Consider the following 18,088-nt stretch of genomic DNA (forward strand, 5'->3'; position numbering starts at 1 on the left):
TTTTATCAGACACTTTTCGTTGTCCTTCAAAGCCAAACACTACAAGCAAAATGCGGGTCGTGGAAGAAGAAATCTTTGAACAAGAATGATTCAAGCAAGCAGAAAACTCCCGAGGGTCTTAATTAATTTCGAATTCATAAGACCGATTGGGCGGATGATCAACTATATTTCAAAATAATGTACTTTTATTATTTAACATTGTTATAAAAAACATATTATCTAAATGACTATATTTTAAAATGATATATCTTTTTATCTATTTGCACCAAGGAGTTTAGTAGATTTATACAAGAGAGAATACGATGGTGTTGACATGACGTATCTAGAATTGTTGGATTTAATTTAATATCTTATTATATTAAAATTGGTCAAATTATATATTTAAAAAAAATTAAATATAAAGAAGAATACGAGGTTGTTGACGTGGCGTGACTCGATTGTTGGTTTGAGTCTTATAATTTTTTTAAATTGAATTCGAATAAAATATAAAATTATAATCTAAAAATCAGGTTCAAATATTGTAAAGCTAAAAAGATTGTAAAAATAATATAATTCTTCTTCTTATTTATGAAACATAAAAGGGTAGGACTCTATTTATTCAAAATAACAATCATAGAACAAATATTTAAAAAAAACAATTCTTCTATTTTTTTGTGCCTCTAGAAATCCTTAAGAAATAGGAATCTTAACTAAAATATACTAGGTAAAATTTGTGAAATTCTAAGCAGTTTACAAATAGGAATCTTAAAAAAAAAGTATTATAATGTTTTGTTACTAGTATTGTGCTTGACAAAAGAGCGGCTCAAACTAATTTTTATCAATACTATTATATTTGATTTTATAATAATTATTGATTAATATTGTCTTTGATGTGAGGGCGGGTCAAACAATTTTATTTTAGTATTGTGTTTGACAAGAGGGTCACTTAAACAAATTTTTATATTAATTCTAATACTTCTTATTAATGATATGTTTAACGGGAACATGGCTCAAATAACTTTTATGCAATTATAATATTAATTCGTATCAAAATTTCTAAAAAAGATTCTTGATTAGTATTGTGTTTGAGGGGAGGACGACCCAAATTAATATTTATCTAAATAATAATAAATTATCCAATTAGTATTATGTTTGACGAAAAAGTGGTTAAAACAATTTTTTATCTAACTTAACTTTTATGCAATTACAATATTAATTCGTATCAAAATTTCTAAAAAAGATTCTTGATTAGTATTGTGTTTGAGTGGAGGGCGGCCCAAATTAATATTTCTCTAAATAATAATAAAATTTCCAATTAGTATTATGTTTGACGGGAAAGCGGCTAAAACAATTTTTTATTTTAAGTTATAATGTATCTTTTTATTAAAACAGAACCACGGCTTAAAATAATTTTTATCCAATTAGAATCTTCAACTTTATCATAATTATAATAATTTTTTATTAGTATTGTATTTGACGGTAGGACGACTCAAACTAATATCTATATTATAATTTTTTTGTTATTAGTATTGTGTTTGACAAGAGAGCGGCTCAAACTAATTTTTATTTATATTATTATATTTAATTTTATCATAATAATCATAATTACAATAATTTTATCAAATTGAAAAAAACATGGTGCACTCTTAAAAGTCTTAGCATTTTCCTCTGTTTGTATTATTTCTGTCCTTAATAAATAATGAGGTATAATGGATGGAATATCGAAAAGAAAAATTTAAAAAAAAAAATAATTAAAAAACATACTTCCTGCATCGAGATTTATCAAGATACTCCCATGACAAACTGTAGTATATCTATGTGCTCTATTTTAGTAATCAAGCTTTTTTTGAAGTAGTACGCGAGAATGAAGCATGGAAGACGACGCATAAAAAAGTAAAGGTAACAAGTTAGAAAGTCGAGTGTCACGTGAACATTTGAAAGGTATTGTCGAGGTTAGGAAAAAGGAAGAAGATAGTGATGCTGGATGATGATGATAATGAGAATTGAGACGTCAATTAGAATTTAAATATTATTATATGCGAGGCTATTTTTAAATATAAGATTTAGATAGATATAAAAACGTTACTTTCTCTGCAATCATACAATTTGAGACATTTGGAATCGGATAGGGAATAATTTATTTGACATTATATTGATATTTGAAAACTAAGTGGAATTAGCTTTTAATTTATATTTATGCTTAATAGTTTGCTAATGAGATTTTCAGTGTCTTAACTCAAAATTATTAGCTTTTTTAAATTATGTATAATTGTTATCCATCAACAGTCTAACACGTTAATTATAGTGACCATACAATTTTAAAAGTTACATATATTTGGATACATTTATGATTTTTGTAATTATTCAGAATTTATAATACCAATATTAAAAATTTCATATTATATTTTACTTTAAAATTTATGAATAATTATTGTACGCCGCCGCGAAGCGCGGCTTTGACAACTAGTAGATAAATAAAAGAAAATATAGATGGATTATACAATGAATTCTTCAATTCTGAAGTCTTGAAGAAGAAGACAAAGGTGTTTTTAACCTAAACTAATTATACAATACAATATCTCTCCCTAATCTCTAATGTCTATCCCTATAAATATATTTGATTTTAATGCTTACAAGGAAATACAAATCAATTTCCCAACCAGAATTGGATTCTTCAAGGAAAATTCATAGCTGACTTTTCTGTCCTGTTTCTGGGCTGATTCTGTTGAATCTTGGATATTGGACCATTCCTGAATTAAAGAAAATTATCCAAGCTTCGCGTGGGCTGTAAGATCACCCAATTCTGACTTCTAGAACTCAAGATATGGCCCAAACTGTGATTCAAGCGCAAGCAATCCAATAAATCCGAATTTCCTTCTAATTCATCTCCAAATTAAGCTTTTTATTCCAATTTCCTCCAAGTTTAGGAACTCCTTGCTTCCTACAATAAAACATTGAAATCTATTAAATAAATATCCAATTAAATGCAAAATATAATAAATATGAGGATTAAAATCATATAAAATATATGTAAATATATACTTTATCAAACATCCCCACACTTAACTTTTGCACGTCCTCGGGCAATTAGAAGAAATAAAAATATCCTAACTAACTAACTAACTAACTAACTAACTAACACCACTTTCGTAGATGACACGATTGCATTGAGCGCATGCAACAAGCTTAAACACCTAGACAGCCCTAGTAGGATGAGTTTTGTCTCGTGAGGGTTTATAGAAGATTTACCCACAAATTCCAATTTTTTTCTGCCAAGTCTCAAACATGCAACTAATATGAATGTAATCCAATTGAATATGCCTAGAATCCAATCATGAAAGCATTAACCTCGCCAACATATAATCTTCAGAATATGCAACAGTCAAGGATTTCATCTATCTCACATATTAGTCATGCAACTCTTCCATTGCAAGTACGGAGTGCATCGTGTGTGCTCAATATGCTCTCTAATGAAACAATACAGAGACCAACAAACTTCAACAGAGTCTTAACCATGAGCCGTTAATCTAAATAATGCTTAAACACTTCGTTACTTTAGAGTCAACTATAGCTTAGGGTCATAAAGGGACTTCTATGCCTCTCTTATATTCTGTTCGAACTTTTAATTAGTATCATAAAACGCAGGGCACAGGTTCGATTGTTCCTACAATGGTATCAGAGCCAGGTTGCGGTTCTGCGTTTTATGATATGTAGTCCATGTCATGATTATATATATGCATGTATGTAGTGGTTCTGTGATGCAGGTTGTTATTGAAAGGCACATGTTTAGCCTATTTGTATTTAAGAGTATTAACTCAACTCTGATAAGAAAGCAAGTAAATAGCAAGTACTGTTATCCGGAATCCGTACGAAGAATGTCAAATGATTTATTGAAGATTTTATGTCAGAAGAATTTCAGGATGCTGTTGCAAACCACTGGAAGAAGTTCATTAATATGATCAAGCCTCAGTGTACAAATAATCTATTGTAGCACGTCCAGAAGATCAGAAGGTATAAAGTTTAAATACTTTATTTATTCAGAAGATTCCATATTGTGTCAACAAATGAAGAAAAACTAAGAAGACGAAGAATCGACGAACAAGCCACCGCCTAATTGTTTAATTGACAAAGAATATTTAATTCAGCTAGTTACAGATGAACCAGACAGTACATTTGTGTATCAGCTCATCCGGTAAAATATTCTGAGTCAAGTGAAGGTGGTCGTTCAATCAAGTCGAAGATCCTAATTGTTTAAAGAAGACTAAAGACTCTGCTGAAGAAGGAAAAGGATAATTGATTATCTAATTAATTATTTCACTTCTCAAAAATAATTATATTGGATGTGTAATTTATTTGTTAAATTAATTCTATCTCGAATTAATTTAATTCATGAATTTATGCATTTAAAATAATTAAGTGAATATTAATTGGTTAATTAATTAAAGGGAAATTGGATTGTCTACTTGTAAAACACAAGGAAAGACAATCTATTTGATTGTCTACTTGGAAAACTACAAGGAAAGACAATCTAAATGATTGTCTAAGTTAGGGATGAGCAAAAACCGAACCGCAAACCGAAACCGAACCAAAAACCGCAAGAACCGCACGAAACCGCACCAAATAAAACCGCACCGAATAGAAACCGAACCGAATAAAAACCGCACCAATACTTTGGTTGTGGTTTTGGTTTTCAAAAATTTTAAAACCGAATAAAAACCGAACCGAACCGCAATAATATTTATAATTATTTATTTATTGTTTATATTGAAATATAATATAATTTTAATTGTATATATTACAAAATATATAATTATGCATATATATTCAGTTGATCTAATAAATGAAATCTAATGCATTTTTGTAAGTTATTTGTCATTTTGAATTTATAAATCTTATTATGAGAGTATGTGGTTATTAACTAATATAAAGATGTAACTCTTATTAACAGCCACTTCCAGAATCTAATACCATGGAGAAGGTAAAGGTGCTATTTCTTACAACACTATTTTACAAAACATTACTAACTTTCATACAGAATCAATGTTATAGAAGTTGTATGGCCCGAAGTGCACTTCAGTGAAGGCACTGTAAGGGGTTTGGTTGTAATTGTTACAGGATAAGTATGAGTTATTGCTATGTTAGAGAAAAACTGGTAGCTTTGGCAACTTGCAGGGATGCTAAGCTCTTCAGTTATTTAATTATATGATTATTTTTCGCGTATTTTTGTGAACTTGTTAAAAATCAAGATTTTTTTACACTCTTCACGGTTTGAAAACCGAACCGCACCATATAAAACCGAAACCGATCATTTTAGAAACCGAACCGCACCAATGATATTTGGTGCGGTTTCGATTTTCAATTTTAGAAACCGCACCTCGTGGTTCCGGTTGCGGTTTTAGGTGCAAACCGCACCAAACCGCACCATGCACATCTCTAGTCTAAGTGTTTAATCAAAAGGAAAGACAATCCAAGGCTTTGTCTTGTTATAATCAACAAGGTAAGACAATCCAAAGGATTGTCTTGTTGATTTAAGCAAGGTAAGACAATCACTATGATTGTCATACCGCTTCCTTCCCCTTCCAACACAAGGAAAGACAATCCTTGAGATTGTCTTACCACTACAAGAAAAAGGCTCATCAGCGACCGCTTACACAAGAAAAAGGATTGTCTTGTTGATTTAAGCAAGGTAAGACAATCCCTATTTTCGGAATTTTTGGGACATTTCTTTTAAGAATTAAATAATTCTTTAATAGAAATTCATCCCTCTCCCTGAGATGCTCCCTTGGCGTGGGTACCCCCGCCAAGGAGGCACTTTAGCTTGCCACGCCTAGGAGTTATGTCTCCTGGGCGTGGTTGGTTGATGTCTTGGTCGTTCTGCCTCCTTGGCGTGGGTACCCCCGCCAAGGAGGCATTTTGGCATGCCACGCCTAGGAGTTATGTCTCCTAGGCGTGCTTGACGTCGCTTCCACTGTGACATGCTCCCTTGGCGTGGGTACGCACGCCAAGGACACATAATTCCATACAACGCCTAGGGGCAACGCCTCCCAAGCGTGGTTGACTTCAAGGCCTTTACATAGGCTTCATTTGTTAATGCTTCCTTGGCGTGGGTACACCCGCCAAGGAGACACAATTATATACCACGCCTAGGAGAGATGCCTCCTGGGCGTGGTTGATTTTAGGGCCTTCACACGGCTTTATTTGGTAGTGCTCCCTTGGCGTGGGTACACCCGCCAAGGAGACATAATTATACAAATTTCATTTTCGCTAGAATTTTCGTTTATTTTTCGTAGCATTTTTTGCTCAATTAGCAAAAGTGCCCTAGGCGTGGCTACCCCAGCCAAGAAGACCAGTAATTTGGCACGCCTAGGAGTGTGATGCCGCTATATGCTGTGGGCCTCAGTCTAGAACTTGTAAGAGACACTGGATGTATATCATATTTTTTTCACAATGGTAACATGTACCTGTAAAATAGGTCAGTATTACATGAGTGTGCAGTAGTGAAAGTGTTATAGAACTAAAAACGGGGGTGAGCGATTCGTGCTTTGGACTGGTCTCGGTGCGAGATGCCTACGTATCTTCTGCGTGGAGAAGAATCAAGTCCAAAACGTCGTTCTAGTTATGAGGGGTAGAGCCCTTTATATAGGCGCTTCGGAGTCAGAAGTGGGACGGAAGTACGATTCCGTGTATCAGACTTCTTATCGAAGTATGCCTCGAAGCAAGAGATAAGATAGAACTCTTATCCTCTTGTTGTTGACGTTTATCCGAACTTCTGAATATTTATCTGCTAGAATCAGATGTATTATAGAATTTGGACTTGTAACTGGACCTCTGACTGGGCCTCTATTAATTAATTACGAAATTAATTAATATTTAAGAGCCTCAGGCCCTATTTAACTGGGCTTTAGTGTTCTTGGGCTTTTAATATCTAATAATAATTAAATATTACTTCTGACCCATATCATTTGCCCCCCAACTTTCGACAAGTTTTGTAAAAACTTTTCAAAAGTTGCTGAGTCCTCATCGGCTTTCTGAGCTCCTGATTCATATATCATGCGAGAAAGCTAACTTCTGCAAATTCCCATCGTCCAAGATCTGAAGTTCCATAAATAGCGCAAGGATCTCACCGATCTTGACTACTTTGAAACAATTCGAGAGATGATTCGAATTGACTGTACAGTAAAGATAGCTCTGTTTCGTATCCTTCGGGATCGTATTTCATTTTTGATTGGAGTATCGGAAGACATGAGTCTTTCTTTTGACTTTTCGAGTCGTTTTCATGACACTACGAGTCTTTTTATTGGTACAACAAGTATTCTTCAAAATTACGTTTGTAATGGTACTTTCGAGTACTTTCGTATTTTTTTCAGGGCTAAATTCAAATTAATTGGAATTTTTATGATTAAATTCCAATTTTCTTAGAATTTTTCGAGCCTTCAAATAATTTTCAAAATATATTTGAAATTAAAATTTCAATTTTATGATTTTTCTTGTATTTTTCCCTATTTTCGGAATTTTTGGGACATTTCTTTTAAGAATTAAATAATTCTTTAATAGAAATTCATCCCTCTCCCTGAGATGCTCCCTTGGCGTGGGTACCCCCGCCAAGGAGGCACTTTAGCTTGCCACGCCTAGGAGTTATGTCTCCTGGGCGTGGTTGGTTGATGTCTTGGTCGTTCTGCCTCCTTGGCGTGGGTACCCCCGCCAAGGAGGCATTTTGGCATGCCACGCCTAGGAGTTATGTCTCCTAGGCGTGCTTGACGTCGCTTCCACTGTGACATGCTCCCTTGGCGTGGGTACGCACGCCAAGGAGACATAATTCCATACAACGCCTAGGGGCAACGCCTCCCAAGCGTGGTTGACTTCAAGGCCTTTACATAGGCTTCATTTGTTAATGCTTCCTTGGCGTGGGTACACCCGCCAAGGAGACACAATTATATACCACGCCTAGGAGAGATGCCTCCTGGGCGTGGTTGATTTTAGGGCCTTCACACGGCTTTATTTGGTAGTGCTCCCTTGGCGTGGGTACACCCGCCAAGGAGACATAATTATACAAATTTCATTTTCGCTAGAATTTTCGTTTATTTTTCGTAGCATTTTTTGCTCAATTAGCAAAAGTGCCCTAGGCGTGGCTACCCCAGCCAAGAAGACCAGTAATTTGGCACGCCTAGGAGTGTGATGCCGCTATATGCTGTGGGCCTCAGTCTAGAACTTGTAAGAGACACTGGATGTATATCATATTTTTTTCACAATGGTAACATGTACCTGTAAAATAGGTCAGTATTACATGAGTGTGCAGTAGTGAAAGTGTTATAGAACTAAAAACGGGGGTGAGCGATTCGTGCTTTGGACTGGTCTCGGTGCGAGATGCCTACGTATCTTCTGCGTGGAGAAGAATCAAGTCCAAAACGTCGTTCTAGTTATGAGGGGTAGAGCCCTTTATATAGGCGCTTCGGAGTCAGAAGTGGGACGGAACTACGATTCCGTGTATCAGACTTCTTATCGAAGTATGCCTCGAAGCAAGAGATAAGATAGAACTCTTATCCTCTTGTTGTTGACGTTTATCCAAACTTCTGAATATTTATCTGCTAGAATCAGATGTATTATAGAATTTGGACTTGTAACTGGACCTCTGACTGGGCCTCTATTAATTAATTACGAAATTAATTAATATTTAAGAGCCTCAGGCCCTATTTAACTGGGCTTTAGTGTTCTTGGGCTTTTAATATCTAATAATAATTAAATATTACTTCTGACCCATATCATTTGCCCCCCAACTTTTGACAAGTTTTGTAAAAACTTTTCAAAAGTTGCTGAGTCCTCATCGGCTTTCTGAGCTCCTGATTCATATATCATGCGAGAAAGCTAACTTCTGCAAATTCCCATCGTCCAAGATCTGAAGTTCCATAAATAGCGCAAGGATCTCACCGATCTTGACTACTTTGAAACAATTCGAGAGATGATTCGAATTGACTGTACAGTAAAGATAGCTCTGTTTCGTATCCTTCGGGATCGTATTTCATTTTTGATTGGAGTATCGGAAGACATGAGTCTTTCTTTTGACTTTTCGAGTCGTTTTCATGACACTACGAGTCTTTTTATTGGTACAACAAGTATTCTTCAAAATTACGTTTGTAATGGTACTTTCGAGTACTTTCGTATTTTTTTCAGGGCTAAATTCAAATTAATTGGAATTTTTATGATTAAATTCCAATTTTCTTAGAATTTTTCGAGCCTTCAAATAATTTGCAAAATATATTTGAAATTAAAATTTCAATTTTATGATTTTTCTTGTATTTTTCCCTATTTTCGGAATTTTTGGGACATTTCTTTTAAGAATTAAATAATTCTTTAATAGAAATTCATCCCTCTCCCTGAGATGCCCCCTTGGCGTGGGTACCCCCGCCAAGGAGGCACTTTAGCTTGCCACGCCTAGGAGTTATGTCTCCTGGGCGTGGTTGGTTGATGTCTTGGTCGTTCTGCCTCCTTGGCGTGGGTACCCCCGCCAAGGAGGCATTTTGGCATGCCACGCCTAGGAGTTATGTCTCCTAGGCGTGCTTGACGTCGCTTCCACTGTGACATGCTCCCTTGGCGTGGGTACGCACGCCAAGGAGACATAATTCCATACAACGCCTAGGGGCAACGCCTCCCAAGCGTGGTTGACTTCAAGGCCTTTACATAGGCTTCATTTGTTAATGCTTCCTTGGCGTGGGTACACCCGCCAAGGAGACACAATTATATACCACGCCTAGGAGAGATGCCTCCTGGGCGTGGTTGATTTTAGGGCCTTCACACGGCTTTATTTGGTAGTGCTCCCTTGGCGTGGGTACACCCGCCAAGGAGACATAATTATACAAACTTCATTTTCGCTAGAATTTTCGTTTATTTTTCGTAGCATTTTTTGCTCAATTAGCAAAAGTGCCCTACGCGTGGCTACCCCAGCCAAGAAGACCAGTAATTTGGCACGCCTAGGAGTGTGATGCCGCTATATGCTGTGGGCCTCAGTCTAGAACTTGTCAGGCCTATATTATTTAGTTTTTTCCTTTAAATTTTTCAAGTGTCTTCAAGAATTCTCTCGATTCTTCTAGAGAGGGTTTATCTTTTCAGTTCCGTGGGCTTCCCGCCCTTTAAAATGCCCCTTAACCGGCCCAAAGCCCATTTTACCGGCTGTAGGCTGTGAACCCTAGGGTTTACGGGCAAGTGAACCGGTTGAGGGTTTCTATAAATCTAGTGACTGAGAGTTCATTTCTCATTTCACTCAAAACACTTCACAAGTCCAAGAGCTTAAACACTCTCAAACACTCTCTAGTTCTTTAGTTTCCTCTAGTTCTTCGGCGATTTTCAAGGCGACTTTTCCGGCGATCTTCAAGGATTCCCCAGATTCCGGCCGATCTTCAAGTGTTTTTTCCAGTTTCCGAGCAATATTCATCGTTTCTCCATCAGTTTCTGGTTTCATACCTTCATCCGAAGAAGATCAATGGCGGATTCGTCCTCTTCCCAGCAATCCCAACTTTCTCAGCCTCCCGTGGCTCGTTCTCGCGTTAACCGAGGTAAAAAATCCCTCGTTCATGCTAGCGTTTTTTCTCTTCGTGATCTTCTTTCAGAGTTTGGTCAAGCCTTCCCTAATTTACTTCATCTAGATGCTTATAAGTACCCTTCCCAGTATAAGCAAAAAGACGTAGATATTATGGCCAAGCTTTTTGGAATCGAACATCCTTATAGGGCCGTGGCCCCAGGCCCAAATGACCGGGCTTGCTACCCCAAGCCCGGGGCTATTCGAATCTATAAAGAAACCTTTTATGCTGGTTTTAGGTTGCCACCTCCGATGTTTGTTTATAGGCTTTTAGCTGAGACCCGGGTGTGTCCAACCCAACTCCAGCCCAATGGCTGGAGGTTTATACACTGCTTTATGGTCCAATGTAAGAAGCACAACTTGGAGCCCAGTGTAGCTGTGTTTAGGTACCTTTTCAAATTTGTTAACGCCCCAAATGATGAAGGCTGGGTCAAAATCCAGTATCGAACATTGGGCCGTAGTATTTTCGTTTCAGATTCGGCCCCTGATTCCCTCCCTAACTGGAAGAAGCAGTGGTTTTATCTGTATATGGAGGGGGCCGATTGGGCCGATTATTTTTATTCTGATTTTAGTCGGGCCGAGGATGGGCCAATGAGGTCCCTCAAGTTAGGGGTTGAAGAAGAGGCGGCCATTAAGGTTTTAACGGCCGACAATCTTCACCATTGTTCGCTGTTAATCTCCGAGGCATCACTTCAATTGCACGGGCTTAGCGATTTGGGCCCTGAGGGTATGCCCTTTTTATACCTTGCCTATATATATATGTATATGTTTTTTATGGCATGGACTGGGCCTCTAATTTTTCATGATTTTTCTTTTCAGCCCAAGTTGCTTTGGGGAGCATTTTCCAGAAGCGAGAAACCGCCGCGCAGAAGGCCGTGCCAACTGAGGTTTCGCGCACCAAACGGCCCAGGAAGGAAGGGGGAACTGGGCCTGTGGAGCGGGTTCCAGCTTTTTTGTCTCCACGGCCCAAAGTCGTTGAAGAGGACGATGGCCCCTACGTGGTCCAATGGGGCCTGTTGAACAAGGACACCATTGTGGGTGATTCCCGGGCCGCCGCGGAGTGGTCCAAGAATGTGGTCACCCCTCGGGACCGGGCCCACGTGGTCGAATCGTCCGAGGACCTTCAGATTGAGCTCCTGGGGGCCCAAGCAGTGGCTACGGTAAGCCCAACTTTTGTATGCTTTCTTATTTCTAAGCCCCCCTTTTTCTTTACTTAGAAAATTTTCTATATGTTTTTTCACCTATATGTTTTTACTGTGCAGGTCAATACCTACCTCCAGGCCGCCGTCCATAATTTGAAGGCGGTTAGGGCTGAAAAGGCGATCGCGGAGCGCGATCGCGACCGTTACTTCGAGGCTTCGACTGCCAACTTTGAGCAGTTCCGAAAAGTGGAAGCGGAGCTCGTGGCCGAGCAAGAAAAGGTCCGCGCTCTGGAGGCGGAGTTGGCCAGGGTGAAGAGGGAGGCCATTGCTGACTACAAGGCGTCGAAGGAGTTTGAAGACCTCCTCAACGCCGAGTACGACGCTAGTTTCCCCGAGACCTTCAAGTCTTGCTGGGAACGGATCGTTGAGGAACTCGGGACTCAAATCGAGGGAGTCACACTGGAACGATTCCCTGTTCCGAAGCTTCCCGGGGAGGAGACCCCTTCCCCGATGGCGGTCGAGGATCTCGGGGATTCGCATCCTGTGGACTCCCAAAATTTGGAGATTCCAACCGAGGTTCTCGTGATCCAAGATTCCCACTTGGACGAGATGGATCTTGGGAGAGGTGGGGAGGCCCAAGATGAAGCCCAGGATAAGGCCCAGGAGGAGGAGGTCCGGGAACTTGAAGTCCAGGAGACTGATAAGGTCCAGGATGATGCCTTCGATGACGGGCTTCCTTCGTCTGGGTTTCCTTTTCAGCCCTGCGTGGCTCGTTTTTGTAATTATTCAGATATTTATACCCTTCGGGGTTTTAACTTATATATTTAAATTCTCTTTTGTCTCGCCCTTTAATCTCGCGTATTTAGCATTCTTTACTTAGAATACTTTTCGTAAGATTTCAGTTAATTCAAATCTCCGAGTAATCCTCGGGATTTTCATCTTTAATCGATGAATCAGAGTAATTCTTACTTAGAATTTTCAAACTCCGAAACTGACTATTTTGAATCCAAACTTAGGAGTTTTATATTCAATGTGTAAGTTCGATCAGAATTTGTGAACTTTTCAAAACACAAGTACAAGTAAAAATTACTTGGATAAACAAGCTAGATAATCCTCGGGACTTTATTATTATAGTAAAAGAAATAACTATCTCTGGAAATCAACTACGTGGCAGTGGTCTACATGACCTTATTTTTGTGGTAACTACTAACTTCTGTTATCACAGAGTAGACATTTAAATATAATATATCTTTAAGTTGGTCGCATGCCAACTCCTAGGGACTTCAACTCCTTCCAAGTTTTGAAGTTTGTATGAGCCATGGCCTGTGACAGTCTTGACTTGGTAGGGGCCTTCCCAATTTGGAGCCATCTTGCCTTTGGGACCTACCCCTGAGGCCTCAATTTTTCTAAGTACCAGATCTCCTTCCCTGAAATATCGCTCCTTAACCCGTAGGTTATAGTAATAGGAAGCTCGTTTCTGGTTTTCCACAATCTTAGCATGAGCTTCGTCACGAATCTCATCAATCATATCAAGCGCAAGTCTCATACCTTCTTCATTGGCTCCTGGCTCATACTGCTGGACCCTGGAGGATGTATGAGTGATCTCAAGTGGCACCACTACCTCGGCTCCATAAGCCAGCTGAAAGGGGGTTGCCCCAGTTGAAGCCTTGCAAGTGGTTCGATACGCCCATAGTATAGGAAGTATGTCGTCGGCCCATGATCCCTGGGCCTTCTCGACTCTTTTCTTCAGCACATCGAGGATTATTCTATTGGCCACCTCAGCTTGTCCATTAGCTTGAGGGTGAGCAACTGAAGTAAAGCGTAACTCAATCGAGTAGTCCTCACAATAACTTTTAAACTCAGCGTTATTGAACTGAGTCCCATTGTCTGTAACCATGACTCGAGGTATTCCGTACCTGCAGATAATGTTCTCCCACACAAATTGAGCAACTTGCTTGGTGGTTATCTTGGCCAACGGCTTGGCTTCAATCCACTTAGTGAAATAATCAATCGCAACCAATAGAAACTTTCTCTGCGCACTAGCAAGTGGAAACGGTCCAAGAATATCCATCCCCCACATTGCAAAGGGGATAGGAGTATTGATAGATGTCAGCATCTCAGGTGGCTGTCGTACAACAGGTGCAAACCTTTGACAACGATCACACCTTTTCACATAGTCTTGAGCGTGCTTTAGCATATCTGGCCAATAGAATCCAAGGCGAGTTACTTTATGAGCTAGTGCTCTTCCACCGAGGTGTTGGCCACATACCCCTTCATGAACTTCTCGAAGGGCTTCTCGAGCCTCATCCGGCCTCAAACATCTCAAATAAGGGATCACAAGCGATTTTCTATATAAGACCCCTTCAATGAGTACATACTTAAGGGCCCTCACCTGTAATTTCCGCGCTTCATCAGCATTAGGAGGTAGATGACCGTTTTGTAAGTACACCTTAATCTCATCTATCCAAGTGGCCCCTGTGTTAATGGGGGCAACTAACTTTGCTTCAATGCTTGGGGTTCTCAAAACCTGATAGTAAACACTTCCTGAGCATACCTCATCATCGGAGGATGCAAATTGCGATAAGGCATCAGCCTTGGTGTTCTCCTCCCTTGGCACATATTCTACCAAGCATTCTTCGAATAGTGCCATCTGGGTCTTTACAATCCTTAGATATTTTAGCATAGTCTCCTCACGGGCTTCAAACTCTCCATTCACTTGGAAGACTACAAGCTTCGAGTCACCACAGACCTTCAAATTCTTTACCCTCAAGGTTCTGGCTAGACCAAGTCTAGCTATCAATGCTTCATACTCTGCTTCATTATTGGTGGTCGGAAAGTCTAGCTTAATAGCATATTCCACAGTAAAGCCATCAGGGCTTTGGAGCACAAGTCCTGCACCACTACCTTTTGTTTTTGAAGCCCCTTCAAAAAATAGTAGCCAGTATTCTTTAGGTTTTTCTTCCTTAGTAGGTTCTTCTACCTTGTCTCCTTGCCCCCCGACTTCCTGGTTGCTAATGGTGCATTCAACTAGGAAGTCAGCTAAGGCCTGAGCTTTAATCGCCGTTCGAGGTTTGTATCGGATATCAAATTCTCCAAGCTCAATTGCCCACTTGATCAATCTTCCACTAGCCTTAGGGCTATGTATAACATTTCGGAGAGGTTGGTCTGTCAGGACTTCTATCTTATGAGACTGAAAATAAGGTCTCAACTTCCTCGAGGCCGTAATCATGGCCAAAGCAAACTTTTCGATTACTGAGTAATTGAGCTCCGCTCCATGCAGAACCTTGCTCACATAGTATACTGGTTTCTGGACTTTGGATTCCTCCCGAACCAAGATGGCACTTAGCGCTTGTTCCGAGACAGCTAAATATACATACAAGGTTTCACCATCAATGGGTTTTGATAGAAGAGGTGGCTCTGCCATGTACTTCTTCAGTTCCTCAAAAGCTACCTGGCTCTCTTCTGTCCACTCGAAATTCTTAACCTTCTTCAAGGCTTTGAAGAAAGGTAGGCATTTGTCTCCCGACTTGGATACAAATCTTCCTAGGGCCGCAATCCTTCCTGTTAGCTTCTGTACATCCCTTACATTCTTGGGAGGTTCCATGTCAAGGATAGCTTTTATTTTGTCAGGGTTGGCCTCGATACCCCGTTTAGAGACCATTAGACCAAGAAATTTCCCGGAACCAACCCCAAAGGCGCACTTGGCCGGGTTTAACATCATCTTATGCGTCCTCAGGACTTCAAAGGCCTCTCTAAGGTGTTCAAGGTGTTCCGCTTTGTTCAAGCTTTTCACCAACATATCGTCTACATATACCTCCATAGTCTTTTCAATCAGATGTTTAAACATCTTGTTTGCAAGGCGTTGGTATGTTGCTCCTGCATTCTTAAGTCCAAAGGCCATAACCAAATAGCAAAATACACCAAAGTCAGTGATAAACGATACCTTGGGTACATCGTCCTTGTCCATCCGGATCTGATTATATCCGCTGAAGCCATCCATGAAGCTCAGCATCTCATGGCCAGCGGTGGCATCTATCAACGTGTCTATCCTTGGAAGAGGGAAACAATCCTTGGGACAAGCATCATTCAGATCAGTGAAGTCTACACACATCCTCCACTTTCCATTGGCCTTCTTGACCATAACAGGGTTCGCCAACCATTCTGGAAATTGTATCTCTTCGATAAAACCTGCTTCCAACAACTTATCGACCTCCTGTTTAATGGCTTCTTGCCTTTCAGGGGCGAAGTTCCTTTTCTTCTGTTTAATAGGTTTCCTCACGGGGTTTACATTCAACTTATGTGTTATGAATGAGGGGTCGATACCTGGCATATCAGCCGCTGTCCAAGCGAAAACATCACGGTTGTTCCTCAAGAACCTCACAAACTCTTGCTTCAAATCTTCCTGGAGTAATGCTCCAACATAAGTAACCTTTTCAGGTTCTTCTGTATACAACTGGATTGGAACCAAATCTTCGGCAGGCTTGCCTCTCCTTTCCTCTTCTTCTCGGACATCAAGGTCCTCTATGGGTAACACTTGCCCCCCAGTTCCTCCAGACCTTAATGCTCCGATATAACAGCTTCGGGCCATTTTCTGGTCTCCCAGCTCTTCTCCGATTCCGTTCCTAGTTGGGAATTTAATTTTCATGTGGTAGGTGGATGGGATTGCTTTAAAAGCGTGTATTCCAGTCCTCCCAAGGATGGCATTATAGGTTGACGAGGCTTTAACGACCAAGAAGTTTACCATGCATGTGGCTTGCCTAGGTTCGGTACCCATTGTTACGGGAAGTTGGATCATGCCTTCGATCTTGGTTTCCACATTATTGAAGCCATATATAGGCATATCCGAGGGCGTTAGTTGAGTATCGGAGTATCCCATCTTTTCATAGGCATCATAGAATAGGATATCCACCGAGGCTCCATTATCAACAAGCACTCTCTTTACAGACGAATTTCCAATCACTGGTGTAATTACTAAGGGGTCATCGTGGGGGAACTTTACTTTCTCGAGGTCAATGTTATCGAATGCCATCGCGTAATCAATTTTTGCCCGCTTCGGGGGTTCTCCAACTATATTCATTACTTCCCTTGCATAAGCCTTTCTTGAATTGCTTGAAGTACCTGCGGCCGTAGGTCCTCCGGAGATTATGTTAATAACAGGCCCTCGGGGTTGAGTTCTTTTCTCATCATGGTCTCTTCCACGACTGTCGTTATCTCGATAGTTCTTGTCTCCATCCTTAGTGAATTTTGACAACTTGCCTCTTCGGATCAAGAACTCGATTTCATCCTTTAACTGTCGGCAATCATCAGTCTTATGTCCTGTATCCTTATGAAATCGACAATACAGGTCTTTGTTTCGTTTCTCCGGGTCGGTCCTTATAGGCTTCGGCCATCTTACACTTTCATCCTTTTCGATCTCCAGTAGGATTTGGCTTCTCGGGGCATTGAGCCTAGCATACTCCGTGAATCTTGGTCCCGCCTTCTTCTTAGCAGGAGATTTTTCATCGTCGTCCCTCTTGGGATATTTGTTCTCAGCATTGTACTCGGCGTCGTTTCCGCGTTTCTTGAAATTGGTATTCGGTCCCTGATTGTTCTGGGATTTTCTCAAACTTTCCTCCGCCTTTATATACTTTCCGGCTCTCTCTTGTAAATCGTTCATATTATCCGGAGCCCTCTTGGCTAGGGATCGGCGAAAATTGTCGTCAGTGGTGCCTTGTTGGAGTGCAATCATGGCTACTTTCTGATCAAGGTCTGGGACCTTCAAGGCTTCTTTGGTAAAACGATTCATATACTCCCGGAGTGATTCGTTCTTACCTTGATGCAAATTCATTAGTGAGGCGGAGCTCTTGGCATGCGTTTTGCTTCCAACAAATTGCCCTATGAAAGCCCTGCTTAAGTCAGCGAAACAAGAGATAGAATTGGGGGGTAGGCGACTATACCAGTGTTGAGCCATCCCGCTCAAAGTTTGAGGAAAAGCACGGCACTTGATTGCTTCGGTGACGGGTTGGAGCAAAAGAGCGTTCATGAAGGTCCGAACATGATTAGCGGGATCACCCGTGCCATCATAAGCTTTAATGGTTGGGAGCTTGAATTTTCGGGAAATCCTTGCACCCATGATTTCTTGCGTAAATGGGGGAACCGGGTTATCAGGATCGCCTGCTGGTAGCAAGTGAATTTGATTCATCACGGTTTGACGAGGGGTTTCATCCCTAGATTCTGGGGGTTGCATCCTTGCCTGGTCTCTTTTTAACCGTGCGATTTCCTCTTCATGAGCCCGGATCCTTTCCTCATAAGTTATTGGCCCCCGGGGCTCATTAGTTTCTTGCCTATGGCGGCGTCGACGGTGTCGATCAGCATCTCTCCTCCTTCGAGGTGGCGTATCATGCTCCTGCTCCGATTC

This window comes from Daucus carota, chromosome 1, assembly GCF_001625215.2.
Source record: "Daucus carota subsp. sativus chromosome 1, DH1 v3.0, whole genome shotgun sequence".
NCBI lineage: Eukaryota > Viridiplantae > Streptophyta > Magnoliopsida > Apiales > Apiaceae > Daucus > Daucus carota.